Here is a 22351-nt window from a genome sequence, read left to right on the forward strand (position 1 = left end):
CTGAAGTGCAAAACTGGCATTTATGTACCAGAGAAGGTAGAACATGGCTGTTATCAATCACCTTTTTGGGTTATCAGATGCCTTTCAGCCTCCCCACCTCCTCCCAAATCCTGGCCAGCAGACAGAGCAGCTCGCCTACCTGGGAACACCTCACACAGTGAGCATGCTTCTGCTCTCCAAATCAGGAAGCAGCCTCATGCTGTCTTGTACTCTCCTGGCAGATCTAATCTCTGCTGGTACAATTATGAGACAACGTTTCGGCAAATGAACCTAATAATTGTAATAAAGAACATGTAATCACAGCATATATAGTAAGAAAATCTAGTCATAATAAGTCCTGCCTTTTTCAAAGAGTGTTTACAACAAGATTATTTTTAAGATGAGTTTTGCTCTCAGCTTGTAAAACAGTTTACTTTAAATTGTGTGTTTGTATGTACGTGCAATCTTTTGTCCAAATAATTCCACCATTGCTGTTCCTTAGCCCTTATCAATGCAGGATGAAGGCAGGTCTATACCTTGTCTCTGATACACGTCACAAAGCGAGATGCAGCACTTATTTTCCAGTATCGTTTCAATTCTGTGTTTAACCATATCCTGAGCATCAGTGCACATGTGCAAGCAGAGTAAATTCTGTACAGTTTTCCATATCAGATGTGATGTAGATTAAGATTTTTGCTGAGATATTTTTCTGAGATTCTCTGAGATTTTTTCTGTGATACTGTAGGAACTGATAAGCATATTTTGTGGAACATTGTTTTTTATACAAATAACAAAATAATTTATCTAACATTTATATATAGAAGTAAAAATTAAAGTTCCAGTATCTAGGTGAACAGAAATGTAGAAGTTCTAAATGTGGTTTGTTATGATTCTGTTACATTGTAATATCACTTTTCTATGGGATTATCTTTCAGATGTCTGCTCTGAGACTGAGCTGTGTTCCATTGTGATGTATGTTAAGTCCAAAGATCTAAGATAAATTCACTGTTGTAAGTTAAATTTTGAATTAGTTGTCGTGCAAAAAACTGGACATCTCACAAATGGATCTTGAAAAACTCAGTGTCAGTGTGGGGAAAAAACAACATGAATTGTAAACTTATTCAGCCTACCCTAGGGGAGAACACAACAGACAAGTGAAAACTCACAAAACTTAGTCAGACTTATTGTTATTAACTTGGTATATACATATTTTTGTGCGCATTACTTTAGATTACTTGACAGTTCCAATTTTGTATTTCTTACTTTAGCAGATAAAACACTTCACTAAATCTAAATATATATATATTTATATATTTACTCTGATTATCTCTGAGGATTGTATGAAAATGGCATCTTGTGGAGAACTGCTTCAAAATGCAAGTTAAGATAATCATTTCAGATCAGAATTCTATATCAGAATATTCCAGTATGAGTCAGTTGAGAGATTCTCAACAACCGATGAAGTAGAAACTAAAGTCTTTTGTTATATAAATTAAAATGCATTATGGCATTACAATTCTTCAGACATTTTATGCACTATTCTCTATAGTTCTAAATTTCAACACCTAAAATTCTGATTTTTATAAATTTATATATATGTAACTCCAATTTGTCATTCTTCAGGTTTAGTTTTCAGAGCTTAAGAGTTTTCTGTTTACATTTATAATCATATTTAACCACACATACGATTACTCTGAATTCAGGGAACCTACATTTCCTCTCCTTCAGAAATAAACTACGAGTAGGCAACAGTCCATATTGAAATATGGACTTTAGTAGCTAACTTTAAGATAAGACTTCTACATTTTCAAGTGCAATCACTGTAATCAATCTGTGAAGCCATAGCTGTTGGCTTTATGGAGAGTTTCTTAACTCTCCATATATAATGTTTCATAACATTACTTTCCATGAAAGGACCTAAATAATGTTTCTCTTTTTGGCAGAGTGTAAAAACATACAGTTAACTGGGTATTGGAAGAATGTAATAGTAAAATGGAACATGTCATAAATAAACCCAGATACTTCGAAGTTTGACCACAACAAAATATTTCGCATAAAGAAAAAGATCATCTTATTTTTATTTTCTTCAATTTCTATTGCAATTCCTTGTTACATTTGGAAATCCACAATAGTTTGTCCCAGGGCTGATGCTTAACTCATGATTTATTTACAATAGCAATTTACAGAAATGTCCATTTCTCAAAGTGAATTTTATTTATTTATTTATTTATTTTTCTATTCCCTGTTTATATTTTCTGTTCATTTTTCTGTACATGGAAACAGAGTCAGGACAGATATTGTACTCATTTTACAGAGCAACACAGACCCACTGCCGATTTATGTACAACCAAATTGTTGAAACCAAGACAGAGTTGGATTGTTTACCACGGCCTTCCACTTCGTAAAACATTTGACACATAATATCTCAGTCAAAAGATACAATTTAGCACAGTAGTAAATCAGTAAAATTTTCAAACGGAATATTGAAAAATAAAGTTCTTACTAAAAGCAGATCTCTCCTAGTAATAGCAAAGAATAATTTGAAATAATTGCTCAGCCTACCATACCCTTTAAACAGACAATAAGGTTAATAATCTGCTTATTTTCAGCAGGGTATTTCACCTCCTTAGCAACCTTCCCTAATTCTTTTAGTCATTAGTCATATCATTTGTACTCCAGCCAAGTCTTATGCACGTCTATGAATTTGACACTAATTTTTACTTAGAAAAGCTGAAAGTGTTTAAGAGTGCCTAAGGGTTTTATCAGTAAGTATTCTTATATTAGTATTGGACAATATGTTATTAAATGACATTACATGATTATTTTTGTCCATCTCTACAGCTAAGGAGAGCACACAAATTTAATACTGAAGTGAGTAACAGAGTTAACTTGAAAATGCAAAGCATAACACATACATTTCATATATATTAATTACATTTTTACTGTTCCCATGTCTAGGATTCCCAGAACTGGTTTTGAAGTTGTCAGTATTTCATCCAGGTCGACAAGGATAAGATAACCTCTCTGCACTAGTACTCTACATACACACACAAAAAGAGTATTCTTATAAATGCTACATACCAAGCACCATTCCATTTTCCTCTAATGGTTTTAAGGAATACTGCATGGTTTCATTTCCAAATATTTTTACAATAACTTGCATAGACAAAATTCCACTCACTTTGAGGCATAGAGAAGATTTTAGAAAATAGGTAAATGGATGATTTTTTTTTTAGCTAAAATACTTGGTTTAGGAAGCTGAAATCTGTGCATGCAATTAATTTAGTAGTCCCCTGTGTACAATATATATTGACAGAGCAAAACGAGGATTCTGCATTTGTGGTGCTAAGTCTGTGTGGTTTTGCTGCTTGTCAGTGACTTTCACAGCCAGTTCTTGGATTCAAGCCATATATTCTCATCCCAGCACAGGAGATATATACTGACAGGGTGCAAGTCACCTTCATTACACTTCTCAGCTCATCCATAGATTAATCATACTGTGAAGAACTAATCCATGCCCTTCTTAATCCACCAACTTCTTTTACCCATTTTATGTTGTTAATTTCCACATAGATCATTAAAACAATCCTTTTAACAAAGTTCAGTGACTGATGATGAAAATATGGATGAACAGTTGGTACCAAGATGCCGATACTGTATTCCCTAAAGGAATTTATTTAGTGTATGTAGGCATAAACACTAAGTTCAGCATTTCATTAAAGGTAGGGAAGAGAGGAATATTTGAAGTGAAAATTGAGATATCATACTGTAAAAGGTTTGCAATTTTGTTATGTTTCTAAGTTCTCAGGTACTCCAGGTATCACAGATGGTAATTGCTGTCCTTCCAGCCCCGTCTGCTCTGTACGTTTGTAAATATTTCTTCCATGCACTGCCTACAGTTGCCTCCACATTCGATTTTGCTATTCTGCTATTACAGTTCACAGATGATAATTCAAAAGCTACAAGTAGTTTAAATTTACAGCGGTTAGCTGACTTAGCAGTGTTAGCTGAAACAGGCTTTATGCATACATTCCAACAACTGCCTGGCTCCTTATCAACTGCAATGCATTATGTATTTTTATTCAAGTCAGATACTTATGGGATAATGGATCCACTGGTTTCAACCTGGAGCAAGCTACACTACACACTGTGTACAGGAGGATGTCAGCTTTGAAAGGTTCAGGAATCTCCCCCTTCATACCTGCAAAATCTCTACCTATGCCTGGGCATAGAATAGATGCACAACATTACAATATATATGAAAAAAATACGGGAAAGATTGTATGGAGCAGAGATTTAAGAAGAGCTCTCCCTCATTTCCAGATTCTTTTTATTCTTAGGGTTTAGTTCAGACTGGTTTTCTTTATGTTACAGACTAGAAGAGACTATCCTACAGGACCATATATATGGCACAATGAGTAAGCATCCACCTGCCAGCATGTGGATGTTATGCAAAGATATGTAGGGTAAGATTACCAAGATACACTAGAAATGACTGACATATGTCAGTCTACGGGTAAAAGACAGTTACTAAAGATGTACATTAGTAGAAATCTCCTGTCATGAATTGAATCTGATCCTTTTGAATTATAGCTTTCCCGTTTCCTTCCTATACCATAAATTAATGTTAGAGTTTGTAGGTCTATGATGAAAAGAGTATGTGACTTTACCATGATCCCAGACAGAATTAGAAACCCTGTCATAGGACGTCATAAATAATTTTGCAACCTCATAATTGTAAGATGATAATTCAGTCTGCAGAGTAGAAAACTAAAATTCTTTCAAACACTAAGTGAGGTAGGTTTTTAAATGTTCTGGATTTGAAACACTAATCATGGCTGGTTACAGTGAGTGTGATCATTTTGTGTTGCTACCTACAAACGTACTGCCTTAGAGACTTCTCCTTTTTAACTGTTACTGTAAAAGCTCTCAAGCATTAACACAAGCACTCTTTTACACTCTCTCTTGATATTTGATACCTTTACAGATTTTCTTGAAAGAGCATGCTATGTGAAAGATGCCACATGTGGCATTGACAGGCAGCTATTGGGAGAACAGCAGACAGCATGTAAATCACCCAGTAGAGTTTCCTGTCCTTTCAGCCTTATCTTACAGAATCTACAATTTCTGCTTTTGCAAAGTACTTGAATGTCAGAGTTTGTTTTCTTTAAACTCTTATAGGTAAAAGTGACAAAAAATATACACACTTTGTTGATAATTGACTTTTCACTACTGTCAGAGCCCAAGTGCAAAAGTCCTAGCATGTGTTAATGAAAGTTTTAGTACTTCTATGTAGTTTGAGTGAATGCAAAGTAGGTTTTTTTCCTCCTCTAGGAGAGAGGGGGAAGAAAAGCTTCTAACAAACCAGCTTTTTCAACCTATTGACACTGTGTTCAAAATCTGTGGAAAACCTTCATGTCTGAAATGAATTTTTCAGTTCTAGTCAGACTGTAAGTTGATGGAAAGAAATATGTAACCTCAACCTATTTCATGTGCATTCATTCTTTGCGGCTGCTCAAATGTCTTTGGCAGTCAACCAACTCTTCAAAGAAAAACTGTTGCAAAGATTGCATTAGAATATCCTACTAAAGCTTCTGTAGCTGTTAAAACTTGCAGTAAAACATAACCACTACTGCTTGCTCTGCCAAAGAGTGAGTCTAACCTAGACATTTCACTGCATTGATGGCTATACCTGAACAGTCAAGAGTAAGAAAAGTACAAGCATATATAACACCTATTCTGTGACTATGTTATAATCACATAAATAAATCACTAAACAGCACTTTCATATGTCATCATGGGCTACGCCCTCAGATGTCAAAGTGAAGTCTGTTTTCAGAAAATGCTGATCTATGCTCCTCTGAACTGAAGATGTGGTTCATATTGAGTGGATGTACCCAGCTTTTAAGGACCCAAGACTTTATCACATAATTTCATATCTAAATCTCAGAAATTAAAATTCTGAGGTCTCATATATACTCTTTAAGAGTTCAATTCTGGGCTGATCTTAGAACATAGTTTTATCACCATCCTTTTTCTTCTTCCATTGAGATTTTATGTAAAGTAGTACCCATGTATGACAAAATACTAGTTCCTAGACACCGTGGTTTTAAGCTGTACTTTCCAGTAGATGTTATTAACTCAAAACTGAATATGTTCACCTTCCCTCATCTCAGGTGAAGGTATCTTTAGTAAATACTTTTCTTATGCAGACTCAAAGTGTTGCCACCTGAAATGGCACAGAATCTCTAGCAGATCTGTCACTTTTGTGATTTAATCATTAGTTTGTTGCAACATGGCAGCAAGCTTCAACAGTTTTCATCCGTAACTGACTGGAAAAATCCATTTGTTAATTGCCAGATGTATAGTCCTAAAACATCTGAAGAGTTGGCCATGAGACTTTTCTAGCAGTCTAAAGCACATTTTTCTTCTGAGATTTTGGAAGTAAAATGTAAAACCAAATATTCACAATGGAATAGATGTCTCTCCATCTGACATCAAAAATACAAATGGTCCCAAAGTGATATTCAAAAATCTTCAGTGATAGTAAACACAATTATAGCTTCTTTTCTCAGTTTTATCTTCAAGTATATTTCAGTTTATCATTTTCAGTCATGTTCTGGGTTTTTACTCTAAGACTAAAGAATTTAGACAAAATGTGATTTGAATGGAGGAAAGGTTTGCATGAGTGCGTTTTTAGAAGAATCATGCTTTAGAGAAGAAAAGATCTGGGGAAGAAGAGATTGATTTCTCCAGGGTTTCCTGGCAAGCTGCTGGCAGTACAGTAAAGAGGATCCTGATCCCCTGAGGCTGTGCCTACTCTTTTTTCCAGAGACTCCCATGGCTGCTGTTTTTAAGTAACAGTCTCATAGTGCAGGGCCAGGAATGCCTTCATCATCAACCAACAAGCAAGGTTTATTCAAATGCTTCTGTAAGTGGCAGAGCTATTGATTCACAGTGATCCCTGTAAAAAACAAGTATGAAGAACAGCAACTCTCTTCATTCCTGCATCATATCTGCTTGGAACAGGCATTAGGCAAAGCAGCTGCCTAATTAGGAGGGCTTGTCCTGGCCTTAATGCAGTTTAAGAACAGCTGCTTTAAGTTGTGCTGTTGCCCTGTGGGTGTCTCACTAAGGATGCTTCCTCCCCTTCACAATGGATTTGTTCTGTGGCCTTCAGCAAGGCAATAAATCTACTTAAACAGATTGAAAATTTTCTGATTTGTGGTGGGTGTGCCAGCAAGTTACAGGCTGCTTGCTGTTACTGCATAATCCAAGAGGAGTCATCATCGTTCAAAATGACATATTACACTATTTGTAGCATTTTCTAAAAGGCTGCTTAGCCAGGTGCAACTTTGATCTCACTGGGGCAGAAGCCACAGCTGCAAATGGATGAAAATCCGGAATTTTGTAGTGCCAATGAGAGCTGATCACCAGATGGGAAATTTAGCAGGAAATCTCAATGCCATTATAAATCTCCCCTTCTGCATTTCCAAGTGGAAATGAATGCTTGAATGCTGAAAATTGTGACATATTAAATAATTATTGTGAATTGGAGATAGCTGGTTCAGACATACCTGAGATTCTGAAGTGGCAAATTTAAAATACAGATGACAAATTTAACAAAGTGTTGTTACATGCTTTTGCTGCAAATATTAGGAGAGCGTGGAAAAGTGTACAGACTATCTAACTATGGCTTCCAGTGGTGTTGGGAAACCCAAACAAGGGCAAACAGGAAATTAATACACGGAAGCTTGTTGATGAACCATGTTCTCTGTAGCAAAATCTAATGCTTCTACTGTCATCTGTTCAGTAATGAAAAATATCCCACAAATATTTATGGTCTGTCCTCATAGCAAATAAGTTGCACACAGACTGACAGATGGTGTACTAGATGAGTTGGATCACTGAAATATTTTTAATGTCCATGTTTTTATGTCTGTGAGGCACATGGTCCTGCAGGCCAGACATGGGAGAGGGAGTGTTTGAAATTCCTTTAATATTGGGAATTATCTAGGGTTTTTTATGAATAATGAATTAATTTTTTACATAATGGCAGCTTCTTATTCATAATGGTGGGCAAATTTGTTCATCACCAAAAGTTACATGCAACATATATTGATAAATGATGAAATTCACATTACAAAAAGGGAAGAAAGCCACTAGAGTCTAGTATTAAGTACTTACTCTTTGCATATCTCTTACTTTTTCTTGTTTGCATAGAAATATTTCAAGGAATGTGTAATTACATAAAGATAAGCCCAGAATGTTGTCTGACTTCATATCATGTGTAGCAGTCATGAATGTAAATACTTTTAGCTTTTATCGTGTATGTACAAGTGTTAGAAACTTTTGTATCTACTATTATAGTTTTGTAGTAATACATTTTTTTTTAATGGTAAGTATTTAGATAACATTGGCTGCTTCTATCCTGGCAGCAATATTTTCTGCGCTTGTAATTACAGAAGTGTCTGTTTCTCCTTCACCTGTAAAAGTGGATATATAATAATATATAGTGAATATCAGAATCACAGAATCACAGAATTGTAGGGGTTGGAAGGGACCTCCGGAGATCATCGAGTCCAACCCCCAATATATAATTATATATATATAATATATATACATATAGTGAGTATATAATATATATAAATGAATAAGATCTTAGTGTGGTAGTGACATTGAGGATGCTAACTTTTTTTATCGTTTGAGATCACTGTGATACTTGACCAGTTTCTTGTGTGCTGTCGGAGGATAATTCTAACTTCTCTTATAATACTAAAGTTTGCTGAAGCTTCTTCAGTACTTACATAGATTAAATACTTAGCGTTGAAATATAATGATTCCTGATCTTAGAATTACACCATCTGAGAAATAGTGTACTGAGTACTGACCTAGAAATCAGGAGTTCAGATGTGATTTTCCTCATTTATTATAGATGTCCTGTGCTAGGAACAACTAGGATTTTTTGTACCTAAAGATGAATGCAAGTGTTGATAGGATTTCCAGAAGTACCAATTCAAGCTTAACCAATATGAATATCAACTCAGAGAGCATATACTCAAAGTGGTAAGAGAGGCTGGCTCCATAATAGATTTCTTTCCAGCTTCTGAAATTAGCCTCTCTTTTGCATGAAGAGCACTTCTGTAAAGTGAAGATAATAGCTCATTTGTAATTCAGACTAGTGTTGAGAGGAAAAACCATTGTAAATTCTGAGTTGAAGTAAGCCGGTAAATTGGAAATAAACAAGTACAGTTTCTAGAACCTGGCATCTTCTTCTAAGCTAGTGGAAATACTTCTCGATTTTGTATGTAACTATGATCTTTCAACAAAATTGAGAAAGAAATAGAAAAAAAAATGAAGCTGCTTGTTAATTAGTCACCCTTCTCTAAACAATAAGATAATTTTGCATTGCATTTATTTAATCACTGTTACGGATGGAGACTTAAGCACTGTACACTTCACTCATAAGAGGAAAGCAGAAAGATATTTGTTGATATAAAATAGATAAAATATGGTAATTTGAACAATGATGACAACAACTTAACAGGATTTAAAATAGCTAGATATCCTTGAATGTGTATTATAGAGAGGGTGGGAAGTACACAGTGAATCTAAGACTGAATCTTAGTTAGCTAGTACACTTAAATACCAACATATGCTTTCAACTGAGAAGTGTCAGTTTCAAATAAACAAAATTTATGTATTTAAAATCTTAAATTTTGTGAAAAGGCAAGACAAGTAAAAATCCTATGGGTTTTTGAATATCAACTAGTTCTGGGAACTAATGAATGGAGAAGATACGTTTGGAAAGGCATGGTCCAATGTAAGAAAATGGAGGGACTCTCCACCTATCTCCCATCCCTGGAGGTTATGAAAGTGATCAAGACCAAGTTGGATTGGGCCCAGGCCAACATAGTCTACTGTCTGATTTAGTGGTTGGCAACCCTGCCCACAGAAGTTGTGTGGAAAGCAAATGATTTCTAAGGCTCTTCCAACTCATGCCATTCTACAATTCTATGGTTCTTTAATCCTCTGCAATCACTCAAGCCTAGATCATTTGGATCCAAACTTTCACAGGTGAATGAGAAACAGACAAATCTGTAATTACAAATGCAGAAAATATTGCTGCCAGGATAGAAGCAGCCAAAACAGAAAACAGGTGGCTTTACATTATTTTAATGGCAGTCTGAGAAATGACTATTGCACCTTTCAAAACTTTTGCTTATCTCAGGTTCAAAATTTCCTTTACTGCATGACAAGGGCTACATTCAAGCTACATGAAAGTAAATACAATTCTTGAAGGACATGTCCAGACTTAATGATATTTGTTTATCCAATTTCTGTGCCCTAGCCAAAGTCTGCATTTTGTCCTCTAAAACTGTATATTTTGCCTATGACAAAGTACCAAAGAAAATAGCCTGCACTTTCAAAGATCAACAAACATGAACATTTTAGCTTCCAGACCTTAAGATGGCATGCAATTTGTGCCTGTATTATCACTATTTATCTTATTTATTATCTGGATCAATTTTATTCATGACCAAGTCTCCAAGTGAGACATTATTATTTCAGGAAGAACGTTTCTAAAAAAGGTCAGGTGGACCAAATCACAAAGTATTTGGAATTATTCCCTACATGACTTACATAAAAAATAATTAGAAGAGGCAGCTCCAGATTGCTAGGAAACAGCTACATTCAACCCAAAATTGATTCAAGTCAGTGGCTGAAAATAATGTAACAGCAGGCCTGATAAATCTGTCTCTGCTTTGTTCTGTACTTTAATTATTCCCATTCCTTTCAAAGAATTTTGAAACTGGAAAATACCATCATGATTACTTCATCCAGTGGGATAGAGAATTTTGTTATGGAATTCCTTTTTCAGATCTATAAGAGTAGGTACCACTCGGGAAGAACCATGGTCACAATTAAAACAATTTGAATGATAGATGTCCCTCATAGTTATAGTAAATTAATCTAGATGTTAGTTATTCACACTTTTATGTGACTTATTTCTTATCTGAGCTTGTCTAGTCACTTCCTGTATTTCTCTGCAAAAGTTTCAAATCTTTTCTTATTTTGAACTTGTAGGTTCATATAGATCATGGGAAAGCTAGTCTAAAAAATTTGTTTAAGAGCTTTAAGTCTTTTCAGTGTAAAGAAAATATTGCAGGCAATCAATTCTATATCCTGAGACTTTTTTCTCTAATGTACATTAGCAAACAGTCTTATTTTGTGCAGCTTTTGAGCCACTAGCTATAAATCAATCTCCAAAAGTGGCTGGTTTTGTGCAATTTTTAAAATATTATTATTATTTGATCAGAGATACATCAGAAAAATATTTGTGACATTTCTGTATAATCAGTTCTAAGAAAGAGAACAAATATTACTAGCTCTATTTTTTTCTTGTTAGCTGGCATAGCAATATTTCAAAGCCACTATAAGGATATTAAACTTTTCATTTGTATTATTGAAATTACCAGTAATATTTCACTTATTTCAAATCTGTCACAAACAGTATCAATCATAAAATTATAGAATCACATAATGGCTTGGGTTGGAATGGACTTTAAAGACCATTGACCATCAGTCCCCTCCCATGGGGAGAATTGGCACCCAGCAGACCACGCTGTCCAAGGCCCATCCAACTTGGCCTTGAACACCTTCAAAGATGGGGCATCCATAATTCCTCTGATTAACTTGTTTCAGTACCTCACACCATTCCCTTGAGTAAAAAAATTTCTCCTAATGTCTAATCTAAATCTAAATCTAAATTTAAATCTAAATCTAAATCTCCCCTCTTTTAACTGAAAACCATTCCTGCTTGTCCTGTCACTATCAGCTTGGGTGAAGAGTTGATCTCTATCCTTTTAGCAAGCTCCCTTTAGTCCACAATTCCAAGTATGCAATATCAATTGCCCTTCCCTTGTCCTTCCTTTATCTTCCTACTTATGATGTCACTACATCGTTGAAGCCACCAGGTTAGACCTTGATGAAGTCATGCTGACTGTCTCGGATCAACTTTTCATCTTGCACATTCCTTAACAAATCTTCCAGGCAGATCTGTTCCATTATCTTCTCAGACACAGAGGTGAGATTAACTGGCCTGTAATTCCTTTGATCTTCCTTTCTTTTCTTAAACATGGGAAATGTAAACATGTTTACATTTTTCCAGTCACTGGAGACTTCACCTGGCAACCACAACTTTTCAAATACGATGGGAAGTGTCTTGGCAAACACATCAGCCTGTTCTCTTAGGACCCTGGATTCATGTCACTGGAACTCGTAGACTTGTACACATTCAGTCACATCAGGGATTGTTTACTAATAAACAGGAGGGATTTTGCTCCTTCAACACCCACCTGTCTAGAGGTTCAAGGATGTGAGATACATGGGGAGTCTGACTGTCAGTGAAGACTGGGACAAAGAACTCACTGAGTACCTCAGCCTTCCCAGGGTCTGCTGTTGCCATTTCTCCCTTCTAATTTATCACAGGGGACACCATTTCCTTAGCCTTTCGTTTCTGCACCTGCATAATTCTTTATTATTTTCACATCACTCATCAAGTTCAGTTCCATTTGCATCTTGGCATTACTCAGCCCACCTTTTCACATAAAGTACTGATTGCTAAACTATTTTGTTGTTCTCAGTTTTAAAATTAAAATCACTGTTCATATCACAGATAATTGAATGCATATAAACTGATGATATGGCTATGAAATAAAATATAAACAAAAGCAACCATGAGCACTCACTGGCCTTGGTCACAAGGACCACAAGGTCACATAGCTGGCTCATGGTCAATTTGTTGTCCACCAAATCTAGGTCCTTCTCTGCTGAGTACCTTTCCAGCAGGAGAGTCCCTTACCTGATGCATGCGATTATCCTCCCCAAGTGTAGAACTCCACATTTTCCCTTACTAAACTTCATAATGTTCCTCTCTGTCCAACTCTCCAGCCTCTCCAGGTCTCAATGAATGGCAGCACAGCCTTCTGGTGTATCAGCCAAACACACGTGTACATTGTGTGATTATATGTTTTTATGTATTAGATGATAAAGAATTTCATTAAAATATATTATACGTATACATAGCATTTATTATTCAATATATTATAAATTGCAGTTATATGTTATATATATTACATATTACATATTACAGATTATATATTATATATTGATTATATATTATATATTATATATTATACAAGAGCTGCTCCAAAAATAATGCCTCATATTTTATTTTGTTGGTGGTATGGAAAAAGAGGTTGAGCCTTCCTACCAATATTGTTGCTGTGTGATAGATGACAGCAGAGGGGCAGTCTGAGACAAAATGGCGTTTGACATGGAAGTGCATATGAAGCAAAGGAATGGAACTAAATTCCTCAATGAGGCAAAAATGACACCTGCTGACATTCACTGATATTTGCTGACCATGTATGGAGGCTAAACAGTAGATGTGAACACAGTGAGGTGTTAGGTGTTGTGTTTCAGTAGTGGACAGTGACTTGACATGACAGAGCCATGTTCCAGATGGCCATGCAGATTTGTTCACAGCCAGCAAAATTGCATAGCTAATGGTGATAGTGACAGTGTTGAAAGATAGTGTTTTATAGCTAAGAATTTTCTCTATCAAGTAGTATTCTTGTGCTCCTTGTATCTGCTGTGATTTCCATGGAAATATATATGAGCCATTACTTTTGGAGCAAGTTGTGTGTGTGTTTATTATTCTATGTTTTATATTATACTGTGTTATATTTTATGTGTTGTAAATCACTGTATCATGAATCATTATATACTACAAATATATGCATAGATGCATAGATATTATGAATATATTGCACTGTATTGTAATAAGAACATGAAGTGCTTTAGTCCATATTCTTATTTTATTTAATACTTAGAGAATAGCCATCAACATATGGCACTACCAACTAACAAAACAAGTTATCATTTAAGAAAAATAGCCAGTGCAATGTTATCTGAGAAAAATCTAATACTGATAATTAAAATATCAATTAACATATTTTACAAAATTTATGTGATTTTAAGTTGAAACAAGAAATACAAATATTAAGATTTTGTTTCTGTTTTTACCATTTGGAATTTTGATTGTATCTCTGCATTTATCTTTTACCCTTTGACAAAGGATGCCAGATTCCTTTTTTTTTTCTTTTTTTTTTTTTTTCTTTTTTTTTCTTTTTGAGAGAGAGTGAAGCAGAAAGAAAGAGAGAGACAGAGAGAGAGAGAGAAGCAGAGTTCTGACAAGGGAGAAAACTAGGACATCCACTTGAACTCTACCAGAACAAATCCAAACTTCATCTCAGTCCGTATAACTTTTATGAAGACTATAACCTGGAAGATAATAATGTCTGTTACATGTATTTCCTCTGACAATTTCTAGGCACAACCTCACTTTTCATCTCTACGGAGCAACAGTGTCTCCTGGTGGTCAACGAGCAGTTAGCGTCAGACTACATTTTTCAAAAAAAGATACAACTTCATTTGAGTTTATTCATACTAAATCGCTATCGAAGTAAATCTAAATTCTTGTGTGAATTGTTTCCTTGGCATTGTTATTTTTTTCTTCTTTAAATTCAAAATGCATTTAAGTACTTTAGAGATCTGTAGTTAAGTATTTACTTACATACTTTGAAGTAAACAGTTTCTTTTGGGAAAAAAAAAAAACATCCTGTGCCCGTGATCTCACCTCTTCTTGATTATTACCCAAATTCTCTTCCTCTCCCCGGTCAAAGATGTGTTTGATTGGATTAATTTTTTTTTTAATAAGATGTCCTTAGACATTTTTCAAGCACATTCACTATGTGCACTGCCTGTAGTTAATGGGAACTTTCACTTCCTTGTGAAAAAAAAACAGTGCTTTCTAAACCATTTTAATTCCTTCCATTCCGATTTATTTACTGCTCACACGCAAAAAAAAAAGGAAAAAAAGTAAATATCTCCTTACCTTCAAATTCAATTTAAGATATCTCACTCGATGAAATGCCTATTCGCGTAAACATTTCTCTCTGGAGATGGCATTTAAATTTGCATTGTAGAGCTTGACAGCAAAGCTTGATAACCTTATATTCTATTCACTGATCACTAGATGTTTTCTGCTATTTAAGCAATTTCCTATTCAGGTTTATCTTAAATTGAAAACAGCATAAGGTTCCAAGATTTCTATGAAGAGATCTAGTAGTACAAAAAAACTGCGGAGTAGATACCATCATTTGTTTGCATGTACAACAGCAAAATACAGAATAAACTTAGAAAATCTTTTTTCAATAGCAGGGTTGCAAACTGAAATGAGGTTTTATTTAACAGTAAATTCCTTTGTTATGCAGTAGGAAAATATCATTGTGGGGGAATTGGACTAGTTGGCCTTCAGCAGTCCATTCCTACTCTAAGCATTCTATGATTCTATGATTGTGTAGAATCTCATACTGTGTACATGAAACTATAAAGCTCTAGTAACATTCTAATATTTGTAAATGATATCAGAGAAATCAGGTAAAGAAAGATTTACTCCTTTAGAAATACGGGTCAGCATGAATTTTTGCCACCAATGGTTAGATAAGCATTCAGAGTGTTAAATTCTTTCTATGCAAGTTTTATTATTAGTGTGTGCTTCCCTTCTATTTGTTTTCTTTCTACATCTAAATACATCATAGCGTTATGACATCCAGTATTACAACTGCAAAGATCTGGAGACATGCTTGTATGAGAACCCTCAAAGAATGACTTACAACCAGGTATTATCTAGCTGAAGAGAAGTTTGTAGGAAGTATTGCCAGGTCAAAGGAATGACAATTCCATAATGACAAAGGATGTCTTAAAATTGCTGAATAAAATGAAAGGTACCATCTATATTAATTCTAGGAAATATTACCCAAGGAATTACTCAAAAAATACAAAAATACTTTTTAATTTATGATAAATGAAATTGATACCTGGACATTTAAAAATGTTAGAATTATTATTTATTTTTCAGATTCTTTCTCACTTTATCTTATGTTCCTATTACATTTGAGTACACTGCAAGTGAATTTCTTTGTATAATTCCTTCTATGAATTCATAGAAGGCTAACAAACTATGAACTAAACTTGAAGTTTTGTATAGGCTGATGAGTATATGGAATACCTGCTAGCACAACTTAATTTTATTTTCAGATCTGTAGTATAGTGATATGTTTCTGTATCAAAATTCTGGTACATTTTACACAACAACACCACACAGAAAATTTGGATAGTGGAGAGTACAGATTTGGAGACATTCAGATTGATATTGGCCTTGTTTCTACCAGAGTTACTACAATGAAGATGCATTGTTTTTGTTATTAAGATCCTTGTATCAGATTTTACATCTGTGAATATAGCTTTCTAATGAAGGAGATATCAACCAATGTCTCCAGTTATGAATTTTTTAAAAAATCTTGTCTAAAAAGTAAAACTTCTGATGTCTCTTGCAACAAAAGTTTTATATAGCTCCTTCCTTCCTTATTGCATGGGAGGTTACTCTTTTCTTACAGGTAGAATTAAGCCACTTGAAGTAATGTGTTATATTGGACATCATTGTTTCACAGCTCATTGACAGAGGTGAGAAGATTGTGCAATGTGTTAAATGCAATTTTTACAAACAAAATGAGTTACTGTAGCTGAAAACCATTCAGCCTATTTACTGCAGAAAAGTACAATGGCAGAGTTCTTCCTATATAGTTATCAGCTATTAATGGCTCCTAGAAGGCACTCATGTTTTTCTTTCACACATCTTCATCAGATTTTTCCATGAAAAGAATGCTGATAAGAACTAGTTTTTTCTAAATCCATTATTGGATTCAAGATTCAAGATTCAAGAAGTGCAATTAGTTTACACGATTAGTTTATGGATTAGATAAACTAGATGTTCACAAAAAGAGTACAATAACATAACCTTCACTTGCACATAAGACAGGCTCATTTTTAATTTGTCTATTAGGTAACTACCTTCTAGTATTTGTCATAGAGAAATGATAACTGTTGCTACAAGTCAAGTAGGCATTACGGGACATTGAGAATTTGTTAATTTTAGCCGCAATCTTTTGAAGAGCTTATCAAAAATCTCTCAAAGGTAAGAAATGTCTCTGTATCTTAGGATTTATTCTTATGATATTCACATTACCAAACATGAATATTGCTTATATGATAACTTAGCTTTATAGAAAATGCATCTGAATTGCAAAGTCATTCAAAATCAACAAAGCTAAAGTGCATGGATTAGGTTTACCTATGAATATGTGAGAACATAAAGCAAGGACTATTTCCCTCAATAAGAGTAAGCTAAAAAAAGTTTTTCTATTGATTGCAATCTATCTGCAGCTGTATGCACCATTAGTCAGAAAACCAGGTGACTCTTCCTCAGAAAGGGAAGGAAAGGGAAAGGAAGGGAGAGAAATACGTCTGAAATTATTTTGATTAACTCATCCTAGGAAATGCAAGTGAACTACAAGAATTTGTCAGTATTTCTGTCTTTCAGCCAGAGGACAATCTTCTTCAAAGCCCTGAAAACAAATATGCAGAACTTGTGTTACTAAAGCACATAGAATTATACTAAGTGCAGAAAGGAAACAGTGACATTTTAAGAGCTTAGTTTTCCCTTCAATACACATGATGTTCATCTATCTGCTCCAGAAGAGTTTAAGAAAAGGACAGTGAAAGGCTAAAACACATTTAGATGGCCTGAGAGGAGGCATAGTGACATTCTCCCATTTAATTCTCAACTGCTGTGATACTGTGAGCCTGAACTGTGCTATCTGCTACAGCTTATGTACAGACCAGATTTTTGGTAAAAAGTTCAACACCTCAAAAGTTCTCTCTGTTTTTGAGACACCTGTATAAGTTGCTAGTTATCTTCGAAAAATATCTGACCATAAGCATTCTTCTAAGAGTGGCTGAGATATGATCACCTTTAACACTAAATGCAGAAGCTCTTCTGTTGAAAACCTGGTCTTCTGTGGACCTTTCAGTTCATTCAGAATTACTTTAAGATGGCTCAGGATCTTACAGTTGCAGGCTGCTCTGCATCTGATCAGGCTGCAGGAGGGGTACAGCAGAAGTGTGGTCCTCCTGTATAAGATATCTTGTATGAAAGAAAGAGAACACCAAAAAGCACCCAGGTCTATCTATTCTGGCCCTTGCTCAGTACAAGGCAAGATGAACTCTAGGTTAGTGTGTATCTCCCACCTACTTTGTAGGTACATTAACCAGTAAATTAAATCCTCCATTCACCTAAATTACCATCAGTTCTGTGATTATAGCATATCTACACTAATGTATTTTGCCTGAAAGACTGATACAGACTTTCCTGAGAAAATACGACTTTCAATTTTTCAACAGGTTTAACTGAATCTAAACTGGAATTTATTCATACTATCTGTATTCTTTAAACAATCATTGCCTGTACAATTGCAATAATGATTCTTTAAAATTAGAATTATTGGAAAGGCTTGCAAGTAATGGTAAGCAGAGCAAGGCAGTATTGATTGACCAGTGCAAAACATTTGTTTGAACTGTGAACAGATATTGTACTACTATACTCCTTTTTGCAGTTCTTCCCCTCAGTCACGTAAGCAGATTCGTGGTATTTACTTGATTACAGTTTTAATAGGATTTTAACAGGTTGAGCAGATTTATGGCTGAGGAAACATGAAAGTCTGAAAAACATCATGTAAAATGGGTTCAAGGCACAAATTTCCACAGGATCTTTTTCATTTAATAGACTGTGGATGCTTGTGATTTACTGAACAAATATGCTTACCATACAGATATAAGTCCTTGTTTATACTATGCCTTCAAATGAGTTTTCTCAGTCTAAAAGAAAGTTGGATACTTTATTTTCCATCTAGGTGTTGTATTACATCCTTACTTCAGCCAAACAAGACATTTTGTAATTAAATTTGAGAAGCATGCGTATAATGTGCACCTAAGCACATGATCTGTGTGGCAGTTATTTCAGAAGATGACAAGCTTGAGAAGTATTAAAAATCTTCTGATTCAAGCCAGGAAAATAAAATAATAATTTTTATAATAAAAATAATAAAATAAGTTTAATCTACACTTAACATATTGTTACTATATACAATGACAAAGTAAGATTAAAAAAAAAAAAAAAAAAAAAAAAACCATGAGTGAATTAGGACTGTGATAATTAAAGGCAGTGTACAAACATAGAAGATGGTGGTCTCTGCATCAGTGGAATCAGACCAAGCCAGTCAGGAACAAAGATGCAGAGTGATCACACTTTGGAAACTGCAGAAAAAAAGGATTTGCACATAAGCGATGAATCTCTGAAATACAAGGAGAAGAAGGTTGAACAAACAGCTGTGCACAGGTTAGAGAAAATTTAGTAAAACTTCAGTTCTGTAAAAAGAAGATCAAAAAGCTCACAGTAGACTTAACAATCTAACCTTTCACTTCTGATGTGGAAGTCTTTGCTTTTGCTGTTATTTTTTGTCAGTTCTCATCAGCAAGGATCTGTATTGCTAATTCTGTACTTGCACTGTGTGCAAGTCTCTTATCAATATCATTGAAAATGTCAAGCATGAAATGTGTTTAGCATATGCAACAGACTTGTACGGAGTGGAAAATTTTTCTCAGCTTTTGTCTTCTGTTACAAGGCTTATTGCAGAGTTGACCTTAGGAAAATAGACCAGAGGCAGAATGCTTGCAACAAAGTTTGAGTTGCATTTTTTCAGGTTCTGATTGTCATCTCATTCTGATGGAATACCCATCTAATCCCATTGAATTCAGGACAGTTACACACAGTGCAACTACATTTGTGAGAGTAAGTTTGAATTCTCACAGTCTGTCACTTGCAGACAGGAGATCTAAAACGATTAAAGGATGTCATGGCTCTATTCCTTGCTGGTTGTAGGAGGAGCTAAAAATTTAGCAAAATACAGAAATTCAATGTAAATATGTGAGTTATAGGTGGACTTTTGGAAAAATGAGGTTGCTTTTTTAACATACGTAGGAACTATTGACTACTGATCTGTCTCTTAGATCAAAGTTAACAAAAACCTTGTAGCTCTGCATCTTTCTTTTTTAAAGGACCATTAAAGTTGTTGGGTTTCTTTTTTACTTTTCTTTTTTTCTCGTCTTTTTAAATCTTACTATATATCAGTGGAATGCAGCATAATTTCATAGTATTCCCACAACTTATTGTATGTCAACTGTAGGAAATTCCATTGCTTCTTTTGCAAAACTTAATGATTCACCTTTCAAAATTTCTCCCTCAGCTGGATTTCTGGAGGATGTAGTGAAGAGCTTGTTTATTGCTGAACTGCTTGAGGAGTGTTACTAATACCGAGTTCTGAATTTTGTACTCGCAACATCATGTGGAAGGAACTGATGGGTCAGAATGAAGCTGCACTGCAAACCAGAACCAAATATTACCCTGTGTGATATGCAGACATGATGTCTCTCAGGACTTCAATTTTCATGTCAGCTTTGTACAAAACTATTTCCAGTACAGCCACAAACATACTAGCATCATTTTATTGTCCGTTTGTCTGCATCTACCACTCATGCAAACACACATCCCCACCAACACAAAAAGGATGACGTAATAAATAAGACAATAGAAAGAACAGGGAATTGGGAGATTCTTTTCTTTTGAGGTGCATTTTGTGTTTCCAATTTGAGAACACCACAAAAAAAAGAGAGTTCTCTTAAAATTCCCAACCTGAGCGTAATATGTGATGAACAGTAACACTTCAGCTCCAGTGTGTGTTGGCAGCAACTGGATATTCTGTTCAGACATGAGATTTCTCATATCTGTAAACACATGGGGGAATATGATCTAGAAACAAAGGGGAACAAAAAATCCTGCGGAACTGAAATTAAGAAGGATCATGTACCAGAGAACTAAGGTGTATCTTCTCCTATTCACAGCAATTCAGAGTAATGTGAATTACAGATGGACTTTTGGAAGAAGGTAAAAATCTCTAAAGCAGCTTTTCCATTTCTGATAGAAGAGCTCCTCAATCCTTCAGAAGAGAAAACAGAGCAGAAATGAGGGCAGGGTCAAGGAACCTCCTGCAGCTGAAGGCATGGGCATGGCTTGATTGCAGCTGCTGAGAAGGTGGGAGAAGACTTGGCAGGGCCCTAGCCCTGGTTTTCCATTACCAGCTATCATACAGAGGATGTGCTATTGTTTGTTTGAGCTGCATATATTTTCACGGCTTGCAAGTTTTCAAGCAACATGTAAAATGTTTCTGAATCGCCACATTTGCCTGAACGTTGTCAAAAATAGTTATTCATCTCAGCACTTTGTAAATGCCTTCACAGGTATTCAACATTCATACTTGATTACATTCCTGCTTCAAAAGCTGGAGTCACCCTGTCAGGGTCTACAAGCTATTCTTGATCAGTCATGCAGGACTCTGGTAAGCCAAAGCAGGCTAATATCTCACATCAAAGCCAACTGTTAATCCTCCTGTGTTATGTGCAGACAGTGAAGTTTGCATTTCAGAAAGAAAACCTTATTTTGCCTGTTTAATGTTTGCTAAAATGCTACTCAAGTGTCAAATTTTTTTGTATTTTATTATTTCAGTTTTGTCATGCAAGCCAACTGTTTCCATGAAATTGTTTCCCAGAATCTAATCTTTTATTTAAATAAGGAATGTTGATATTTCTTACACGTAGATACCTAGAAACTGAGAGACTAGTTTGCATTAGTCTTTTTTTCTCTTGGGCAATACAGATACATATAGCAAGAGATATTCTCTTCAGTGGCTGAAAACTAACTCATCCGAATGCCAGAAGCATATAAACTGATACAATGTTCTCTGAATTCCATAAATATCCTGAAACACCAGCTCTGGGAGATGTGATGTATCCTCTTTATAGCAGTGGTATATTAAGAGTGAAACTGAAAGATATAATCAAGAAAACTATAAACATTTCACTACTGCTTGTGCAGTTTGGATCATAACATTGAGCTAACTCAGACCCTCATTACTCTCATGTTTCTAGATGCAGACAAATTTACCACATACTGGTATTCAGATGCAAAGGCAGTAGCTTAACAGCAAAAAAGGAGTGAGTTTAGCAGTTTGTACATAGCTGTGCAAAACAGTAGGTTGTATGAAAAGCATTAACAATGTTGAAATGAACACCATTTAATAACATAGGAATGTAACCTGTTAAAAGCTGTGGATGTAAAATATATCCTTGACAGTGGTATTGGCATTAATTTGCAAAGCCATTCATAGAAATCCAGATTTTTTTACATTTCTCTAAATTAATTTTCCTTCATTTTAAGAAGTAATGAAGACTTGCTGTGGAGTAAGCCATGTTACGGAGGAAGGAAGAAAGTTTCATTCCTTCTTCACACCAT

Source organism: Lagopus muta, chromosome 3 (genome assembly GCF_023343835.1).
Source record: "Lagopus muta isolate bLagMut1 chromosome 3, bLagMut1 primary, whole genome shotgun sequence".
Taxonomy (NCBI): domain Eukaryota; kingdom Metazoa; phylum Chordata; class Aves; order Galliformes; family Phasianidae; genus Lagopus; species Lagopus muta.